The sequence below is a fragment of the Enhydra lutris genome, unplaced genomic scaffold, assembly GCF_002288905.1.
Source record: "Enhydra lutris kenyoni isolate GAN:26980312 unplaced genomic scaffold, ASM228890v2 scaffoldscaffold69, whole genome shotgun sequence".
In the NCBI taxonomy this organism is placed as follows: Eukaryota; Metazoa; Chordata; class Mammalia; order Carnivora; family Mustelidae; genus Enhydra; species Enhydra lutris.
The window spans coordinates 2127654-2150211 of NW_019154153.1; the positions used below are offsets into that span (position 1 = coordinate 2127654).

General features: G+C 38.8%; 1 protein-coding gene and 1 pseudogene across 2 annotated transcripts in view; one reads left to right on the plus strand and one right to left on the minus strand.

Moving 5' to 3' along the window:
- The window catches only part of LOC111159739 (adiponectin receptor 2), a 104324-nt gene extending 82091 nt beyond the window's left edge, over nucleotides 1–22233 (minus strand). The window contains exon 1 of one of the 2 annotated variants that reach the window (XM_022522318.1): nucleotides 22217–22233. The gene's annotated coding sequence lies outside the window, so the exon portion shown is untranslated. Of the gene's footprint in view, nucleotides 1–21165; nucleotides 21261–22216 lie in introns of those variants that run through there. The other variant, XM_022522316.1, reaches the window with a different exon arrangement.
- Nucleotides 17090–18241, plus strand: LOC111159693 (annotated as a pseudogene).
- Nucleotides 22234–22558: the final 325 nt, after the last annotated feature.

The window sequence follows — 22558 nt, forward strand, 5'->3', positions numbered from 1 at the left end:
CAAGTAGAGCACATCTAGGGTCTTTTAAAATATTTGGGTAGCCAGGAAGTGATGATGAAGAGAGAAAGAAAATACCACGGAGTTTTTCAAATCCTACACTTCCTCCTCAGATTGCTAGGCCCCTCTTTCCCAATATCTAGAGTAAATATTCTCTTATTGAGTGAATTATTATGCTTACAATGTCTGTTGGAAAAGGCTCATTTTCTTTTTCTTAAGATTTTTATTTATTTATTTCACGGACAGAGACGGCAGGAGAGGGAATACAAGCAGGGGGAGTGGGAGAGGGAGAAGCAGGCTTTCAGCCGAGCAGGGAGCCTGATGTAGGGCTCGATCCCAGGACCCTGGGATCATAACCTGAGCCGAAGTCAGATGCTTAACGACTGAGCCACCCAGGGGCCTCGAGATTCATTTTCTGTATAAAATCGTTTAAGCATACATTCCACTACTTTTCTTTTTAGGAAATTCGTTCTCTGGCGCCTGGGTGGCTGAGTCACTTAAGCATCTGCCTTCACCTCAGGTCCTAGGATTGAGCCCTGCATCACGGTCCCTGCTCACTGGGGAGCCCCTCTCTCCCTCTGCCACTCCCCTTGTTCTCTCTCGTTCTATCTCTGTCTAATAAATAAATAAAATGAAAGAAAAAGAAAAGAAGAAATAAAGAAAAGAAGAAATGAAGGAAGGAAGGAAAGAAAATACATTCTCGCAAACTAATTTGTCCATAGGCATAGACTTACTTTTTAAATTTGCTGTGGCTATGTTCCCAGAAAAAGTAATAGAATCTCTTCTATAGATTATCAAATATGAAACTATAGAACTACAGACGTACAATAGAGACTTGATCTCACGTGGTCTAGGAGCAGAGACTCAGGAGTCATTTATTCTGCTTTGCCAAAAGAGATGTTGAAGGTTTTATAGAGGAGGTTTGCCAATCACAATAAATGAAAGGTATTCTGTACAAAGAAAAGAATATATACAAATGGGGCACCTGGGTGGCTCAGTGGGTAAAAGCCTCTAACCTTCAGCTCGGGTCATGATCCCGGGGTCCTGGGATCGAGCCCCGCATCGGGCTCTCTGCTCAGCAGGGAGCCTACTTCCTCTCTCTCTCTGCCTATTTGTGATCTCTCTCTGTCAAATAAATAAATAAAATCTTTAAAAAAAAAAAAAGAATATATACAAACAAGGACAGATTCAAGATATAGGAGGTAGAGAAAAAACATCTGGATGACTGATTAAATAAGGATCAAACAATAGAAAATCAGATGACTCGGGTTTTTTGCTTAGGCTGAGTGTATTTAGAGGATGGCATTCACTGAGATGAAGGGATGATAAAGGCAAAATAATATGGAACAAAAATGAATTTGTTTGGGGGAACCTAGGTAGCTCAGTCTGTTAAGCATGGGCCTTCAGTTCAGGTCATGCTCCCAGGGTTTGGGGATTCAGCCCTGCATCAGGCTCCCTGCTGGGCAGGGTGCCTGCTTCTCCCTCTTCCTCTGCCATTCCCCCTGCTTGTTCTACTTCCCCACAAACTCCCCACCCACAAATAAAGTTTTTTTTTTTTTTTTAAGATTTTATTTATTTGACAGAGACAGACACAGGAGAGAGGGAACACAAGCAGGAGTGGGAGAGGAAGAAGCAGGCTTCCCACCGAGCAGGGCGTCCGATGTGAGGCTTGATCCCAGGACACTGGGATCATGACCTGAGCTGAAGGCAGACAACCACTGTGCCACCCAGACGCCCCCACAAATAAAGTCTTTAAAAAAATAAATAAATAAAAAGAATGAATTTGTCTTTAGAAATGAAGTTTGAAGCGACAAATATTCAGTTCACATCAGGAAACACAAATCAAGAGGATAAGCTTGAAAATAGTACTGGATAGTACCAGTATAAAAAATGATACTGAAATAATTACTAGCCTAACAGTAATCAAAATCCTTTAAGAACAGTTAAAAAAAAAAAAAAAAAAAATCCTTCATTCCTTCTTCTTTCTTTCGTTTTATTTATTAGACAGAGACAGAATGAGAGAAAATAAGCAGCGGGAGCAGCAGAGGGAGAGAGAGCCTCCCCGGTGGCTCAGTGGGTTAAGGATCTAACTCAAATCTCAGTTCAGGTCTTGATCTCATGATTTTTGAGTTCAAGCCCCGCATTGGGCTCCATGCTGGGTCCAGAACTTAAATCAAAAAAAAAAAAAAAAAAAAAAAAAAAAAGTTATATAAAAAAGTGAGGAGGGACAAAACTCCAGGCGAATACCAAATACTACATGATAAAGTCAAGACTAGAACCTAGACCTCTTGACTCCCAGTCAAATGTACTAATACCAGGTTGACTTCCTAATGGGAAAGCAATGGAAAATTTTAAATTCCCACCTCTTAGACATTACTTTCCCTTCAAATATTACTTCATAAAGTCACTACGTTGCTTAAAAGCACCACAATTACTTAAATGTACCTCAAAAGCAATTTTTTCTACCTGAAGAAATTGCTAAATTAATTGTTTGACACTTCGTCTCTAGTAATGTAACTCTATTCTAGGAAAAAGTATTTTTAGAAAACCAATAGTTTGGTGGGGTGCCTGGGTGGCTCAGTGGGTTAAAGCCTCTGCCTTCGGCTCAGGTCATGATCTCGGGGTCCTGGGATCGAGCCCCACATCAGGCTCTCTGCTCAGCAGGGAGCCTGCTTCCCTCTCTCTCTCTCTGCCTGCCTCTCTGCCTACTTGTGATCTCTCTCTCTGTGTCAAATAAATAAAATCTTAAAAAAAAAAAAAAGAAAAAAAAAAACAATAGTTTGGGGCGCCTGGGTGTCTCAGATGGTTAAGTGTCTGCCTTCCACTCAAGTCATGGTCCCAGGGTCCTGGGATCTGGCCCTGCATCAGGCTCCCTGCCAGCGGGAAGCCTGCTTCTCCCTCTCCCTCTCCTGCTGCTTGTGTTCCCTCTCTGTGTCTCTCTGTCATATAAATAAATAAACTCTTAAAAAAAAAAAAAAGAAAAGAAAAGAAAACCAACAGTTTGTATGTTTCATGAGGGCAGGGATTTGTTTCTTTCACTGCTGAAACCCCAAACTGCAAGAGATATACAGTAGACATTCCATATAGATTGCCTGATAAATGAATGAATGAATGACCCATTCTCCAGGGGTACAAAGGGAAAAAAGAAAAGGAATTAAAATTATTTATATTTACTCATAGTTTATTTGGGCTTGTCAAGATAGATTGTATTAGTACAATGTATTACTTCACCTATTTTGTAATTTTGATTTTTATTTTGCCCTCAATTTTAAAAGAGCAGGCAAGATGTGGAAAACAGTATGGCAGTTCCACAAAAAAAATTAAAAATAGAATTACTATATGATCTAGCAATTCTATTTCTGTGTATATATGCAAAAGAATTGAAAACAGGGTCTGGAAGAGACATTTATACATTAGTGCATAACAGCATTGCTTACAACAGCTAATATATGGAAGCATCCCAAGCATGTATCAGTAGATGAGTCAATAATGGAATCCATACACACAATAAAATACTACTCAGTCTCAAAAAGGAAGGAAATTCTAGGGTGTCTGGGTGGGCTCAGTCAGTTGGCCAAGTGACTTGCTTTCAGCTCAGGTTGTGATCTCACGGTCATTTGAGCCCTGCTTTGGACTCCACACTAGGCCTGCAGCCTACTTAAAAAAAAAAGAGAGAGCAAGCGAGCAAGCAGACAAGGCCAGCTCCACAGTTTTGAATGTAATACTCCACACCAGAAATTTCAATCCAAGAAGTGGATAATTATGCACACAGCTTCCAACAAACATGCATACCACAATGGTAATAGCCCCTGAATAATAAAAATAATTTCTTAAAAAAAAAAAAATAATTTTACCAAATGATGATAATGATAATAAAAACAACTGTGATGGGGCGCCCGGGTGGCTCAGTGGGTTAAGGCCTCTGCCTTTGGCTCAGGTCATGATCCCGGGGTCTTGGGATGGAGCCCCACATCGGGCTCCCTGCTCAGCAAGGAGCCTGCTTCCACCTCTCTCTCTCTCTGTCCGCCTCTCTGCCTACTTGTGATCTCTGCCTGTCAAATAAATAAATAAAATCTTTTTAAAAAATAATAATAAAAAATTAAAAAGTGACAAGTTCCTCAAAAAGCTAAACAGAATTGGGGCACCTGGGTGGCTCAGTGGGTTAAGCCTCTGCCTTCGGCTCAGGTCATGATCTCAGGGTCCTGGGATCAAGCCCCACATCGGGCTCTCTGCTCAGCAGGGAGCCTGCTTCCCCCCTCTCTCTCTGCCTGCCTCTCTGCCTATTTGTGATCTCTCTCTGTCAAATAAAAAAAAAATAATTAAAAAAATAATTTAAAAAAAAAAAAAAAGCTAAACAGAATTACAGTGATTCAGCAATTCCACTCCTAGATATATAGCCAAAATGACTGAAAACAGGGATTTAAACACCAATACTCCCAAGCACCAAAACATGGAAACTCTACTAGCATCCATGGATAGATGAATGGATAAACAAAATGTGGTATAAACATACAATGACATATTAAGCTATTAATAATAACAAAAGAGAATGAAGTTCAGATTCATCCTACAGAATGATCATAGGTAAAATATAGGTTATCAGGGCTAGTGGGAGGGAGTAAAGGAGAGTTACTGCTAATGGTTAATTTTGTTTTAGGTGATACAGAAGTTCTGGGATACAGGTGATGACTACAAAACACTGTGAATGTATTTAATGCTACTGAAATGTAAACTTAAAAATGGTTAAAATGGTAAGCTTCATATGTGTATTTCATCATAATAAGAAAAATAGTAATAGCAACTAAAGCTTATTTAGTGCTTTACTGTATGCCAGGCACAGTGTCTTTTAAATAATACCTAAGAATTAACTCAGTTAAAACCCTGTTAGATGGGTACCATCCCCACTTCAGAGATGAGAAAATAAAGCAAGACAGTGTGCATAACTAACATACAACTAGTAACTGGTAAGCTAGAATTTGAATCTAATCAGTCTCACTCCTGGTATTCTTAACATATGCTACTTCTATAACTTTATTAATAAATGATTAATATCAGCAAAGAAAAGCTCAATTCATTGATTCATGAAAAGAAGTAAAAATTTTTTAGAAGTCAAACTACCATTAAAAATTGGATGAATAAAGAAAACAAATATATTTTCAAAAAAATATGCTCAGCATAGAGCCCATAAAGTTCACAGCTTACAAAATTAAGAAAAAGGTACCAAATTAAAGTTTTAAGAACTGTGAAGTATGATAATCAAGGCTACAATTCAGGAAAATATACTGCAGTACTACACTGTTTCTTTTTTATCTAATAAACTTTTGATGAAAAGAATATATTCAAGAAAGTAAAGTTCACAAAGAACATGAAGTATAAATGTTGTGTAACCAGCAAGAAACATATGCTAGTATCCAGATGACCCCTTTCCCCCGATCACTGTACCATTTTTTAAGTATTAATATTAAGAGATCAACTACTTTCCTTGCCAGTTAATATGAGAGAAATCTCCCATCCAAATTCTGGAATGACTTAAGCCACTCATGGAACATACATCTAGTATTGTGATTGACAGTGATTTAAAAAGAAAGGGAAAAAAAAGCTAATGTTCAAAAGAAAATCTGGTACCTTTAATATCCTTGCTGGTCCCTCTGACGAAATAAACTATTCCATCCTAAAAAAATAATCCCATTCCACCAATTGTTCAGATTTGTATCCACTATATTTCACTTCAACATTGAAGTTGGAAAGAAGAGGTAATGAGGGATACAACATACCACTACTTCCATGTAGAACATTTTGTACCACTCTGGTTTCCAGTGAAGGAAAAGCATAAACTTGATATCAGAAATTTCATTAACCATGTACCAACTTCAAAGGCATACCTCAGTACGGAATGACAGACCACACTAGAATAGTTTCCGTATACAACTTTCAAGTCACTGTGAAATTGGCTACTTTCACCTCAGAGAAAGCCAACCAAAACCCTGGAACCTATTTTGCAGCCCAACCTCTACCACTGAATAATCTAATTATAGAACTAGAAAGTGATGGGCAGCAGCTCTTTCTGCCCACAGGTCCTGTCTACGTGCTTTAATAAAACCACCATTTTGCAACAACAACAACAAACTAGAAAGTGATGCCACTAGGTTTCAATGATTACACCCTACTCACCGTGTCCAACTAATATAAAGAGACATTGCACCACTGGCCCTCAGAATGTGAAAATTTAATATCGTAATTGTTAACAACCTCAAAGGTTCATAGCAGATAGGAAGTTAACTTGTAAAGAGTTAACAATCTCTACACTTCATATGTGGTTGTGAGAACTGAATAGGCTAATAGAGGCAAAACACCAAGATTTAATTTAAACCATGCCCTGTGCAGCTGGTGATAGACTAGGATCACTAGTGAGAAAGCCTAGCCAAATAAACACATGCAGTAGTGGTAGTCATACTTGAAGATTCTGAAGTTTCTGATCACAACAAACACTAATAAGAAGCATTAAAAAGCCACTTTAATATTATTTCATCCTTAATTTCTGCATTTCCCTTTGCCATTTTTTATTTGGAAGACAGGGTACCCACAGTATTTAAAAAAAAAAAAAATTAGCTAAGTATAAACTTAACTTTTAAAATAAATGGCTGAGGCCCTAGCTCATAACTGTATGATGAACTGGAAAAGTACAGAAATATAATTAAATAACCAATACCTAAACTTCTTTCATTAAGCAAGATGAAGAATCAAACCAAATACAAGATTTCAAAATATATGATGGCTTCAATTCTTTATATTACCAAGTGAAAATTATTCAATACATTCTTAAAGGTCTCCAAGGATGGGGATCTTCTACAAGTGTTTCTTTAAATGTTTAATAGTCCTTAAGGTCTAGAAATCAATTGTTATTTACAGTGAATGTCAAAAGACATCATCCATTTTTGTTCTCCACAATGGTAACAGCCAACAGTTTGCTGCAAATCCTTACTATTAATTCAACTTTGACTTATCCAGGTTAAATAATTCTTATTCAGGGACACCTGGATGACTCATCCAGTTGATCTTGCAGTTTTAAGTTTGAGCCCCCAACTGGGTGTACAGACTGCTTAAAAATAAAATCTTTAAAAAAAAAAAAAAAACTAATTCTTATTCATTAAACTTTTCCATAAAGGATCCATTTTCTAATTTGTGATCATTTCCTGGAGACTTTACTAGAGTCTACACAAATTTTTCATATCCTATCTTGCATAAGAAGCTCAAAATTAGATACAATACTAATAAAATATTTACATGATTACAATTATTACCATGTGATAGATAACATATGCCCATAAAACATGATTATTTAAGCATCAAAGAGCATTCCTGTAATAAAGTTTCTGCTAAATTTCCTAACTGTTGTTTGTATAATTTTATTAACTATAATGAATCAGTTTTTTGTTTTAAATGACAATTAGCTACATGATTTGTATACTGTTACCTACTGAAGTTTCTCATTTTACAAAAGAGGAAATCAAGAAAAGTAAAGATTCTCCCCAAGAATTCTATGACAATTCACAGCTTAAAAAGAATTTTCACTTCTCTCACCTTGTAATCTTTTCAAAAACTCTTAGATGGAACTTTGAACCAAAGTCATAAAAGTTTAAAGGGCATTTTGGTATATCGAGAAGTACCCTGGTACGGGATATACTAAGTAAGTGAATACAAATACAGATTCCACTGTCTTGTAAATTCCTCAACTATTGTAACTTTCCCAGACTAAAATCTCTCATGTTACAAGAGGAAAAATACCATTTACCTCAGTACTATGGAGATGACTGGGTAAGGTACATAAAAAACTTAAATCTTTAGAATACACTCAAATAATAACTGCACCCAGGCAAATATAAAAACAAGACTCAAATCTAGGCCTTACTTGTAGATACAACTATTATTCTGCTTCCCTTCCACCAAAAAATTTCTCAACGAGGAATCTATGGTTGCCATCTCCATTCGCCAACCTCACATTCTCATTCCATCCCTCACCTGATAGCTCTCTACAACCTATCTTCTATTCTCACTGAGGCCACACTTACCAAGGTCATCCTTGAAATCTTTCTCACCAAATGTAGCAGATCTAAGTCAGTGATTGCCAAATATTTATCTCTCACTTAACTCCATAACCTATAATTACTATAGTCTATCAACAAGTATAAAATTTCTACACAGGTGTCTAACTGGCACCTCAAACTTAACAAAACAGAACTCATGATTTCCCACAAAACCTCTCTAGATTTATCCATTTCAGTAAACTGAACTATCAGCCTTCTACTTGCTTAAGTCCTAAGATTTCTCTGACTGGTCGTAATTCAATCAACAAGTCCTACCAATTCAGTCTTCAAAATAGGGCCCAGGGGCGCCTATGCAGCTCAGTCGTTAAGTGTCTGCCTTCGTCTCAGGTCATGATCCCAGGGTCCTAGGATGGAGCCCCACATCATGCTCCGCTCAGCGGGAACCCTGCTCCTCCCTCTCCCACTCCCTATGCTTGTGTTCCCTCTCTCGCTGTGTCTCTGTCAAATAAATAAATAAAATCTTAAAAAAAAAGAAAAAAACAGGTCCCAAATCCACCTATTTCTCTCCTCTACTACTTTCTGGTTCAAGCTAGAAAATAAAATCTTTCTCACCTGTCCTAAATACAATAGCCTATAAAGGTCTCCTTGGTTCCATCTTCGTTACCCAACTACCCCCACTCCTTATCCTCGGAATCCAGAATCCACTCCTCACACACCAATCACAGTGATCTTTATGGAAAGGTATTCCCTTGCTTTGAGCCTTCCAATAACTTTCTTTTTTTTTAAAGATTTTATTTATTTGACAGAGATCACAAACAGGCAGAGAGGCAGGTGGCGGGGAGCGGGGGGGCGGCAGGCTCCGAGCTGAGCAGAAAGCCTGATGCAAGGCTCAATCCCAGGACCCTAAGATCACGACCTGAGCTGAAAGCAGAGGCTTTAACCCAATGAGACACCCAGGCGCCCCCCAATAACTTTCTTTTATAACTAGGAAACCCTTACTCTGGCTTACAAAACCTTAAATGAGGGGCGCCTGGGTGGCTCAGTGGGTTAAGCCGCTGCCTTCGGCTCAGGTCGTGATCTCAGGGTCCTGGGATCGAGTCCCGCATCGGGCTCTCTACTCGGCAGAGAGCCTGCTTCTCTCTCTCTCTCTCTCTCTGCCTACTTGTGATCTCTCTCTGTCAAATAAATAAATAAAATCTTTAAAAAAAAAAAAAAAACCTTAAATGACTTACCCCCACCTCTGACCTCATCTGATACCACTCTCCCCCTTGCACGCTACATTCTAGCCACACTGCCTGCTCCTCCAAACACTCCAAAAGCTCAAACGGCTTTATGTCACCTGATTTCCCAGCCCAGAATGCACATCCCTCTGATAATCACCCACTACAAGCTCCCTCTTCACAGGAGGATCTCAACTTCATGGTCACCTACTCAAAGAATCCTTTTCTGTCCACAAAATCTAAAGCACCTCCTAACTCAACTCATTCCTTATCACATGACCTTTTAATCTTTTACAGCAGTTGTCCATGATTTTTTGTTTGTTTGTTTACTAGTGACTTTTTCCCACTGGAATGAAAGCTTCTGAAAGAGACATTGCCTTCTTTACTCCTATATTCCCAGCACCTAAGATAGCAACTGGCACAAAGTATAAATGAATGGGGAATTACTGCTCACACTTCATAAGTTCAGAAGCAGAAATTAATTTCCCTGACCTCCCCAGGCTCCTGACACTAACTCCTTTATTCTTCTCACTTATTAATGTTTTTATTAGAGTACCTGTCACAATTTATTGCATTTATCTGTTTACATGCCTGTCCTTCCCCTCCTGAACAATGAAACTTCTTAGGGTCAGGAAGCCTTTAGAATCCATTTTTGAATCACAACACCAAGCATGGTTTGGATCCAAAGTGGGAGCTCAAAAACCTTTGTTAAATATGGAGGAGAACAGCTAACATGTACTAGAGTACTTACTACATGAATTATCTCTTTAATCTTTACAATAATCCTGGGAGACAGGTAAAATTATTTCCTAAATTTTGGAAATGACAAAACACTCAGGGAAGTTATAAATAACTTGCCTAAGTTAACTATATTTGTAAGTGGCAAACTAATCTACCTAATCAACTAACACCCAAGCCAATGCTCTTATCTACAACCCTGTTTCCATGAACGATAAGCTGTACTCAAATAAATGCACAATACTACTTAAATATCAAAACCAGGAGTTTCAATACCAATAATACATCATACTTTACAACAATGTTGAAAATATCATGAAACAGTCAAAAACTAGGGAAGAACATAGAGCCTTGCTACATACTAGAAGCAATAAAGCAACTGATCAAAACTGGAATTCTTCCCTAAGCACTCAGAACATTTCTGAGTAGAAAAATGTCAATAAAACAAAACTGGTAACTGAAAAAGGAAGCGATAAAATGGGAAAAGTTCCCAACATATGTTACTGATACAGCCCTTAAGAAAACTGTACAGTTGATAACTGAGAAGAGGCAATACCTCAATTTTTAAGACAAGCATTCTCAAGCCTTCACGTTCATAACATAGTAACTGCTATAAGCACATGTCGAATCAGTTTGTTTTTTAAAACTTACTGGGGATATACAAACACAGGCGACACTTTGTATCATTTACACTACTTTTTTTTTTTTTTTTTAACCCTAGCATGTAGGCCAACTTTTAAGTAAAATCACATGGAACCTGTTCTGCCACATCCCACCCGCCAATTTTCTTGAGGAAAAAAAAGACAAATATCATCCCCTGAAGCAGAGGTGTGGGAAAAGCCAGTGGAGCTGACCACACAACTGGTCTCTTGTTATGCCTAATACAAATCTTCTTATGAAGATTTCCAAAGTGATAAACAGATGCCAACTGTTATGTACTGAGCTGCTACATTAGGCCTTTCCACTAGTTATCAAGTCCACTTTGGCCACTGAAAAATCCTTCAATAATGTTTGTAAAAATTCACAGAACTGCACATCTTAAAAAGGGTGAATTTTACTGAATATAAACTATACTCAAAAAATCTGACTTTGTAAAAAGCTGACAAATACCATAAACATGACCAAAAAAATATTTTTACTCCTCAGTAAAAATCATCTGAATTTATTTTGTCAAATCCCTGAAATATAAAGTCAAGTTCTAAGGATTGAAAAAAAAAAAAAAGAGTTGGAGGGAAGACTCTGGACTTGTATGTACTATATACACTGTATTTTTATAAAAGATTTATTTATTGTATTTTTATAAAAGATGTACGTATGTATGGGGAGGAAAGGGGACAAAAGCAGAGGCAGAGAGAGGAGAAGCAGATCATCCTGCTGAGCAGGGAGCCCGATCCGGGGCTCGATCCCAGGACCCTAAGAGATCATGACCTGAGCAGAAGCAGATGCTTAACTGACTGAGCCACCCAGGCACACTATATACACTGTCTTGTTATATAAAGTTAAGCTAGAGAAAAGCTTTTTAAGAATATCACAACAGAAAATACACTTAAAGTACTGTACCATAAAAAAATCCAACCATAACAATACCTGCACAGTTCCAGGGTCAGCTGTATTCTGAAGTTTCAAGCATCAAGAGGTCAATCGAGGGGCACCTGGGTGGCTCAGTTCATTAAGTGTCTGCCTTCGGCTCAGGTCATGATTCCAGGATCCTAGGATCCATCAGGCTCCCTGCTCAGGAAGGAGCCTGCTTCTCCTTCTTCTCCCTACTCATGCTGTCACTCTCTCTGCTTTCCCTCTCAAATAAATAAATAAATCTTAAAAAAAAAAAAACAACAACACCTGCTTATCTAGCTTCCAAAGTATGTGGATGTTTACCAGCAATGCAAAAACCAGCAATCTGTTTCCTCACCAAAGTGTAGCCTCAAACTATCTGCAACCCAGCTTCTATTAGAAAAGTGGTTGAGAGAAATGACATTTGGGTGAAATCTACAAAAATGTGCTCTGTTTCCATCTACTCCTGTAAGTTCTATCTCTGAATCAAGTAATCACCCAATCACATTACTCTTGCATAGAAGTCACAAACTTGAACATGTGAAGCAGCCTGAGGAAAGACAAAAAGGCTGTTACTGTGTTGAACCAAAAACTGCTTAAAAGATTAACAATTCAAATTTTAAAACACACTGTTAAACAGCGCTGTAGTCAATTGGCTATACGTATAAAAAACTAAATTAGATTCCTGCCTCCTGCCTCACACCATACACACACACAAAAAAACTTTTCTCCAGGCAGAATCAAGACCTAAATGGTAAAAAAAAAAAAAAAATTAATTTTTTTCTTAAAGATTTTACTTACTTATGAAAGAGTATCTGAGGCAGACCCCACACTGAGCAAAGGGCCCAACACAGGGCTCTATCCCACAACCTCAAGATCACAACCTAAGCCAAAACCAAGAGTCAGATGCTTAACCAAATGAGCCACCCAAGGGCCCCTTCAAAAACTTTTAGAAAAAAATTTGGGGGGCGCCTGAGTGGCTCAGTCGTTAAGTGTCTGCCTTCGGCTCTGGTCATGATCCCAGCATCCTGGGATGGAGCCTGCATTGGGCTTCCTGCTCAGCAGGAAGCCTGCTTTACCCTCTCCCACTCCCCCTGCCTGCCTGGATCCCCTCTCTCGCTGTCTCTGTCAAATAAACAAATAAAATCTTTAAAAAAAGAAAAAAATTGGGAGACTCTTAATGACCTTGAGGTAGATTTCTTAAGACACAAAAGACACAAATGAATAAGGAAAATAGTGATACATTTAATAATCACTCTATTCAACAAAACCATGTAAAAAGTTAACTGATAAACCACATACACTAGAAGAAAATATTTGCAATTCACTTAACAGACATAACCAAAATACATAATTTCCTAAAATCAAATTAAAAAGACAAAACAAGGGTGCCTAGGTGGCTCAGGTGGTTAGGCATCTGACTCTTGATCTGGGCTCTGGTCACGATCTCAGGGTTGTGAGATCCAGCCAATGTGGGACTCTATCTGCACTGGGTGTGGAGCCTGCTTGGGATTCTCTCTCTCTCTCTATGCCGGCTCTCCCCCGCCCACAGACTCCCACAACTTCGCCCTTGCCCTGCTGGCAGCACAAACATGCGCACTCTCTCATGAACACTCTCTACCTCTCTCTCTTTTAAAAAAAAAAAAAAAAGACAAAGCAATAGTGCAACAGGCATTGCGGCGGGGTGTGAGGGGGGCCCTGTAGCAGACACTCAATTCAAGAAATGGAAACCTGAACAGTCACTCAACATTTGAAAAAATGCTCAATTTCATAATTACTCATGAAAAATCTTAATTAAAAATTAAGATGATGTGATATCTTGTCTATAAAAATCTCATCTGATTTGTAAACATGTAAAAAATCTGACAATGCCATGGATCACAGGATTTGGAAACACCAAATTCTCATATTCTCACACTAAAACAAAGTGACACAACTTTGGAGAGTAATTTGGCACTATCTGATAGAGTTAAAAGTTCCTGCAATATTTATAACCTCCAACCCATTAACTTCACTTCTGGGTAATTTTCACTACAGAATTTCATTTCAAATTTAGTAATCACAGGGGGCCTGGCGGACTCAGTCAGAATAGCATGTGACCCTAGATTCTTGGGGTTGTGAGTTCAAGCCCCACATTTGGTGCAGAGATTACATAAAAATAAAGAAACTTACAAAAAACAAAACTTAGTAAAAAACATGCATACATATACACAAAAAGAAACAAAAATTTCACAAAGCATTTTATCCATACTGCCTACAATACAAACTGACACTTTCTATCCTATTTTAATCCCTAAACTGATTTCACAACCCATTCATTAATGGCTTCCAACATGCGGTTTAAAAAACTTGCCAAAGATCTTAAATATGTGCACAAGGATTCCTCATCAGAAATACTCAATGTAGCATTGTTTTTAAAAGAGAAAAAAAAAACAGAGTGCCTGGGTGGCTCAGTGGGTTAAGCCTCTGCCTTCAGTTCAGGTCATGATCTCAGGGTCAGGCGATCGAGTCCTGCTTCGGGCTCTCTGCTTGGCAAGGAGCCTGCTTCCTCCTCTCTGCCTGCCTCTCTGCCTACTTGTGATCTCTCTCTGTCAAATAAATAAATAAAATCTTAAAAAAATAAAAAAGAAAGAAAAAAATAGGGGAACAACCTAAATACCTATCAACATGGTAATAAACTAAAAATGGCTGTATTCATTTAACAGAATAATGTAACTATACCCTAGATAAAAGTGATGACTATAATTAGGTTGAGCCATATGAAACTGTCATTTTTGTAGGTCAAAAATGGTAATATATCAGGAATTTCACATGAATCAAAAATACATGTTTCAAGAAAAACAAGTTATAGAATAGGCAGAATATTGTTTACACCAAGTTTGAAAACATACAAAACAATATTATGATATGCTTCTGAATGTATTTCTATTACCTAAATCAAGCATTAGGAATGATCAACACCAAATTCACAATAATCATTGGTTCTGGAAACAAGTGAAATATAATCCAAGAAGGTGCTTAAGTGTATGTGCAATTTTTTTCTGAAATGGAAAAATGAGAAAATGTTAAGATTTGATACAGCCGTGTGGTGGATATATGAATGTTAATTATATTGGTCTCTGTAGTCTCCTGAATGTTTGAGATATTTTAAGGAAAAAATCTATTACCCAAATAAAATGCACATATGCAACCTAAATTCAAATCAAACCCCATGCAAAATTTCTTTCACTGGCCTGAAATGTTAATGCTTAGTCTTCACCCTAGGGCCTCTAGCAAAAAAAAAACAAACTAGCAAACAAACAAAAAGAACAGCTTTTATGTACTTCCCAACTTAAATAGTTCCTTAAAATCTGTCAAGATTTACCCCTGCAAAATTGGGTCTTGTTCCTCCTCCCAGTTTAATGCTATGTATTTTACCATATTTCCATCTTTACCTTTGCTGCCAAGAAAACTCAAATCCAAATTTTATTCTTAGTCATTGAATTATGCTTCTTTCTTTTCCTCCTTTCCTCCTTATATTTTATTACACTTCTGGATGACACAGGATATAAATTCCAAGCAAATAAAAAGTAACCTGCCTGTTCCACCATGCTGAAGAGTTTTCACCACACCACTTTCTTCCATGACCAAAGGAAGGAGTGTAATAGATACAATTATGTATAATATGCTCACTAAACTAAGATTCCAGGGCATACAGGATTTAAGTGAACAGGCTGCCAGTGAAAAATAATTAGCTAATAGACTAACAAAAGAAATGCATACAAAAGGCCTAGACGGCCAAAATTTAATAAGGTAAGTTTGTCTCTTTAAGAACATATGCTTTATATGCTTTGTTTTCTAGTACATGGATACCGCAGAAAATATATAAATCTATTAAGAATATGTAATACTGGGGTGCCTGGGTGGTTCAGTCAGCGTCTGCCTTCAGCTCAGGTCATAATCTCAGGGTCCTGGGATTGAGCCCCACATCAGGGGTTCCGGCTCAGTGAGGAGTCTGTTTCCCCTCTCCCTCTACCCCCCCAATGCTTGTGCTCTGTCTCTCAAATATTTTTTTTAAAAAGATAAAATTTGTTTAAAAAATATGTAATACTATAAATCAGCTATTAAAAAATTCTATTTTTCTGTACTCCTCCATTAAAAAACTACAAGTGTCCTTTCCAACAGGTATTTTCCCCATGCCTGAAGATGTTCTGGCGGTTTCTAGAATTTAGCTTCACTTTTCCTTCTCTCTGTACACTTATAATGACTAATTAAGCCAGGCTATAAAATCATTTAGACAGCATACATCCCCTCTAACACATGGTATACTGCAATACAGAAAAACCAAAATCATGGGTTACATGAAACAAATCCCCTATTTAATCCATTCCTTAACTTCCAAAACTGAATACCAAATGTTACATATTAAATAGGTTTAATTATTCCTAGCAAACAGGTCCTAGGATAGTCATCAGCCTTATTTATCTCATTTTAGAATTAAAGGATGAAATAGAGAACATATTCCAAGATGACAATTTTATGCTGCAATTTTTCAAGTTTATATTTCACTAAGACTTTGAAAAGGTTATTTTTAACAAAATTAAAGCACTTCACTCAACACAAGAGCACAATCCAATTTAGGTTTTAAAAAGACCATTACTTCCCACTTGCTATAAGCCAGGATTGCCGTTCGATATAAGAAAACTACATTCTCCTTACCCTCAAGAAATATATAGTCTACTGGCCCACCTCTCAGACTCCTTTAACAGGAGTGGCAAAATCATACTGCTTTCAAGGGCTGGACAGGGAGTCTAAATAGGTGAGCAAATCTTAAGAGTACTAGGAAGAACAACCTCAGAATGTAGGCTCTATTTAAAATAATTCTAAATCAACTTCAAAGAATGACATCACAACAAAACACATACCCAAGTGAGAGAGACATAATACACTGTAAGAAACATTTGACAAGATAAAGACTTTTTTAAAAAGTTGGCAATGGCATGGAGAAACTAGACCTCATCCACATTTGTGGTGAGTGTTTACACTGCTGTGACCTTTCTGGATGGCATTCTGGTAACACATATCAAAATGAAACTCATGTTGCATTGTATGTTAACTAAAATTTAAATAAAAATGTAAGAAACTAAAATAAAAACCATGTACTTCCTTCAACCCAGTAACTAGACTCTTAGAAAGTTATCCTATAGTCATTAGCATCAGCAATTGTACATATGTGTATGTACATAATACAATAAATTTAAAGAATCTAAATATCTAGTAATAGGAACACTATTAAATTATGACTCACCCATGTAATAAAATACTAAAGAACTACTTAAAAGAACAGAGTAGATGCAAATGTACTGATGTGGGAAGCTACTATGAATATTAATTTTTAAAGCACGCTACTATGAGCCAAGATGGCGCCACCTGCCGAGCTCCAAGGCTACTTCTAGTCACACCCAGAAGCATTATTCCGAGCCACAGCTGAGAAGGGTTGGCTGGTTTCAGGTGTAGGTTTTCTGAGAGCTGCTTATCGCCAGCCAGTCTGCACCCATTATGTCCAGCAGAAACAAACACTAGCTGCCCAGCAACCTGCAGCAGTTACAGAATTAATAAAGGGACCCTCTGCCTATGCTGAGAGTTTCTACAGCATTAGAATATCCACTACAAATCCAAGCGGAGATTCTCAAATAGCAACTAAATAAAGCTAGCCAAGAGCTGGCAAAGCTGGAGATGTTTATGGCACTGATTGGTCACTACTACCAAAAACATCTAAACAACTTTCCTCAAGAGCTGAAAGATCTGCTTTCCTACAATTACAGTCTTGAATGTAGATCTTCCAATAACATTTTGCAAAGCTTTGATCTCTGGGAGGAGAATCTCATCAATCCATCAAGTTTGTTACTGCTCTTCTTTGAAGTTCTACATTGCCATACAAACTTTAAAGACTTAATACACTCATTTTGTGACCTATTAGAATAAAAGTGCAAAATACAAGAATAAAATGATAAAGTATTACAGAATTTCATGTGCATGTTAAGAGACAGCAATGCAACCACAGCCAAGATATCTTTTAAACTGATGACTGAACTCTTCAGAAGAAAGATCTGAAATGATGCCAAGACTGTCAATGTTGTCCCAATTCATACTTCTCTGAGGTCACGAAATGATTAGCTGCTGCCCTGACCTTCTTCCTAGGAAAAGATACACAAGAGAAACAGGAGAGCAACTAAGAATGTTAGTGTAGTATGCCACAGAGAAAAGAAGCTCCAAACACTAGTAAAGGTTGAAAGGTCATGAAAGTGCTTAGAAACAAAAGGGAAGGAAAAAATAAGAGGTGTTTTACTTCTCAGTTACCCATCTGATTCATGATTCTCCAAGATTCTGCAGGAATACTACTGCAGCTGAAGAGCTCTAAAGAGATGTCTAAAGTGAATATGATGCTCTAGAAACTTATCTCTAGATTGGTGGGAATTCATGAGCTTTTTCTAACTTCTATTCCTTTGTGCAAAGGTTTCTACAGCAGCACCAAAGAGAATTAGAATTAGTAAAATCCTTCTGTTTGGTGCACCAACACACAAACATCTCATCACCTGTATAGTCCCAGAGATCATTTAGTCACTTATGATTGTGGACACGCATTTCGTCATGGACAAGAACTCTGGGGAAACCATGACAGTAGGAATCAATGAAAGAGAGAACAGCTGAATGACTTAACTTCCTCAAGGCCTGGCCCAGCATAAAATACACAACATTAAGAAAGTGACAATGTGGGGCGCCTCGGTGGCTCAGTGGGTTAAAGGCTCTGCCTTCAGCTCGGGTCATGGTCCCAGGGTCCTGGGATCGAGCCCCACATCGGGCTCTCTGCTCAGCGGGGAGCCTGCTTCTTCTTCTCTCTCTCTGCCTGCCTCTCTGCCTGCTTGTGATCTCTGTCTGTCAAATAAATAAATAAAATCTTTAAAAAAAAAAAAAGTGACAATGTCTGCTGGAACTTTGACTCAGTTCTTCCCAGCACTAAATCCCTCAGATGAAGAAATCCCAGGGTTAAGATTAGATAAAATTGAGAGTACAAGAATATGGGGAATTAGATGCTTAAGTTAAGTTAACTAGCTGATGAACTTGCGGAGTTAATTTCTCTGTGCCTCAGTTTCCTTATCTTTAAATATGGATACCAGTATGTGTATCCACAAGCTGCTGCAAGTAATAACTTAATACATGTAAAGTACTGAAAAACTACCTAGCACACAGTAAGTGCTCAATAAATGGAGTTCACCACCACCACCACAAAGTGTCTATTATTCCTTGTTTTTTTTTTTTTTTAAAGTCTTAACTGGTAAGACAAATCACAAAAACTCGGCTCATCAATCTTCTTTCTAGTAAGCTCTTCTATGCAGAAATACAAATGTATCCAAAAGCTAAATAACAACAATCTGAGGGTTTTTTTTTTTTTAAAGAAAATTACTAACAGGGGTGCCCAGCTGGCTCAGTCCCTGCAACTCATGATCTCAGAGTCATGAGTTTGAGACCCACAATGGGTGTAGAAATTACCTTAAAAAAATAAAATCTTTTAAAAAAAAATTACAAATCACCACTTAACAGTATGAGCCCAGTTATAATCGCTAACGATTTCTGTAATAACTACAAAAACAAACCCCTCTGAATGGTGTGATTCTGGACAATTTTTACTTTCTTCTTTATACTTTTTTGACTCATTTTAATTTTCTACATTACATATGCATGACTGTTAATAAAATAAAGTAGATGTCAGCAAGCTTTTTCTAACAGGGGCCAGAGAATAAATATTTTAGGCTTGTAGGCCATATGAGTCTCTGTCCTACTACTCAATTCTACCCTTGCACTACAAAAGCAACCACAAACAACATCAAAATGAATACAGACAGCTATATCCCAATTAAAAACTTAACTTACAAAACCAGACAGCTGGCAAAACTTGCCCCACAAGCTATAATGTTTGCCAGCCCCCAAATAAAGAATAGAATTATTTTCATTTTGGAACACAAGATGTGGTTTATACTGAAGAAAGTGCATCAGCTAAATTGATACTACTGGTGGAAAAAGATTCATCCATTTATTTATTCTTACTAATCTAGGGATAAAAAAACACAAACTCTCTTTTAGGTTCTGGAAATCCTCTTCTCATCTGTAGTGTTCAGGTAAGAGAAAATCCGCTATTAAGCAGCAAACATATAAGTACATAGATATATACTTACCTATATTAAATATAGATATGAACATATACTGGTGCATATACAGTTACAAATAGAAGATAAAAGAAATGTCTCATATTTAAATCAATCTGAAATTTTTTCGAAGTTCCTAATAATTAACCACCAAGCAGTTGCCACCTTCTGCGTGAAGTCCCAACTACTGATGAAATTATTTTAGTTACAAACTGTCAGTCAGCAAATGAAAATCTTCATTTCTATGAAATGAAAAACTAGGAGTGAAAAATCTATCAAATTCTAACAGAATGAGAGTGAGAGCATGATAACAGTAGACAATGGGTGGCCTTTGTCAAGAGAATGCTTCAAACTTCAGAAATGACAGCTGAAGATCTCCCCTCCAAAAGTAAAGCTTTGGATTGAAGGGAATTGTTTTTAACACCTCACCGACAAGTTTTGTAATCAAATGATTTTAAGTATTACAAAAGATTTCTTCAAGTTCGTTTTAAACAGTTTCTTGGGGGTGGGGAGACTGTTTTTGGAAGAGATCTAATGGGATTAACAGAAGGCTGAGAAATACAGAATCTAAAAATAAAATATTAAAAGGCCATCCTACTAAAAAAAGAAAAAAAAAATGCCAAGAACCTGCACTGAAGTCACCATACCCAGCAAAATTCCGGTCGGACATTTGAATCTTTCTACCAAAAGTAACAGTTGGGCTGTCTGGTGAAGTTGTCAAATTCCAGAGACAAACGTATTTATACTTACTGTCAAAATCCAGAAGGAGAAAAGAAGTTACCTATTAGTTTCCAATCCGAACTCTCTCACAGACCCCTAGCATCGATTTAAACCCTGTTACCATCAGTTTTAAAAGAAGCAAACAGTGAAAGACAAAAAGCCAAACAGGGCTTGGGAAACAAGGGCCCAAGGTACTATCCCAAGTAGGTTGCCTGGAGCGCCACCAAAGAAAAGGTAAGGAAAATCTTCGTACCCCAGTGACTATAAAAGTAGTACCAAGCAGAACCCATTCGAAGCCTGCCACCAAAGAAATTCCTAGAACTAATAAAAGGGACGGAAATGAAGAAAGGGAGGGTACAGACTCTCGGGGGCAGTAAGAAAAGGCAACTGCACGCGAAGGAAGAAGAGGTGAGAGAGGACTCCGGACCCCGTGCTGGGAGGGGCGAGACGGGAAGGGGGCGCCAAGCGCTACAGACAGCGGTTGAAAGGAGGGCGGATCCAGGCCCCTCACGGTCGGCCCCTGGGGCCACTGCACGGCAAACTGTGCCCCGCGGCGGGTCAGGTAAGGAGGCCAAGTTGAAAGCTGGGACGAGCGCGCGCTCCCTGGCCCTCGCCGGGGACACTCTCCGCCTCAGACCCCTCACCTCCTCCTCGACCCCGGGCTCTCTCCCTTCGCCCGGGAAACGGCGCTAACACTCCAGAGACCCTCACCCAGAGCTTGTCGCCGCCTCGTCGCAGGTCTCGGACTTCTCGGGAACCACAGCTGAGGGGAGGGGGAGGAAGGGGGAGCGGAGGAGGGAGGGGACCCGGTGGACCCGCGCCGCTGCCGCCGCCGCGATACCGCGCCTGAGATCCTGCTTGCGCCGCCGCGACAGCCGCCGCCGCGTCTTCCCGCCCCCACGACTGCACGTTGCCGTGACGCACATCGCACGAGGCGGTTGGAACCAATAAGAGCACAGTTCGTGCTCAGGCGCACTGGCCCAAACCGGAAACAGCTCTTCTGACCGCTCTAGAACGTGGATGCATCCTGGGAGTTGTGGTTCGACCAGGAACTCAACGAAAACAGTGCTGAGCATCAAGGGACCGAGAGAAAGAGCGCTCCTTGGGCGCGCACAAAAATACTCTCCGTTTTGTTGGGTTTTTGTTTCCTCCCACCGAAAGCGGAAGCAGTTTAGATTAGACAAGGCAGGGGCCCGCCCCAGCTCGAGGACGCTTTTTCCGGTCTCTATGGATACGGGCTACACACCTTGGGCGGAAGCCAAAATTTAGGGATTTAGGCTGGATCCTGTTTGGATCGTGTTTCTGCCAACCGCCAATGTATTGCTAGGCGTCGTCTCTGAAAGCTTCCGAAATAAATCCGAAAGCATTAGCCAAGTCTTGTGCGAAACAATAGCTTCTGCCTTTTATTACCTTGTTAAGGAATTATGATTTATGCTCTACTCCTCAAAAACAAATGTGAACCCACTCACTCTTAGAATACATATAATTCAGAATGATTTGTAAAATGTTCTTAGTGTAATAGCAGATCAGAAACTAATTCAGCATTAAATACTGTGTCCATTTCCCAGAGTGATTTTCTGCATGTGAGGCTTCAACTGAGTTCTAACTTCTTAGAAATCAAAGAATGGTTTGGTTACATACTTTTTCTATGAGAAAAGAAAGTATGAGCCCTCCAGCCCCCATCCGAAAGTTCGGTTTTTCACTAACCGAAAAAATTACAAAGAGGGTTTTCGCTTTTCCAAAATGGTAATTTTTTCTTTACCTTTAGCCTGAGCTTGAGAAAGTCTTCTTAAGAAAGCGCTGTGTTTTCGGATAGCCGGGTGAAACCTGGATAGAAATTGATTGGCATATAAAAATGTTTTCCTCACGTTCAGCTCTAGGATGAATTTATCACACTCTGAAGAGGTTATTGTCTTAGCTGTAAAAACTCTTGTTAATGAGGGGCGCCTGGGTGGCTCAGTGGGTTAAAGCCTCTGCCTTCGGCCTAGGTCATGATCCCAGGATCCTGGGCTCGAGCCCCGCATCGGGCTCTCTGCTCAGTGGGGAGCCTGCTTCCTCCTCTCTCTCTACCTGCCTCTCTGCCTACTTGTGATCTTTGTCTGTC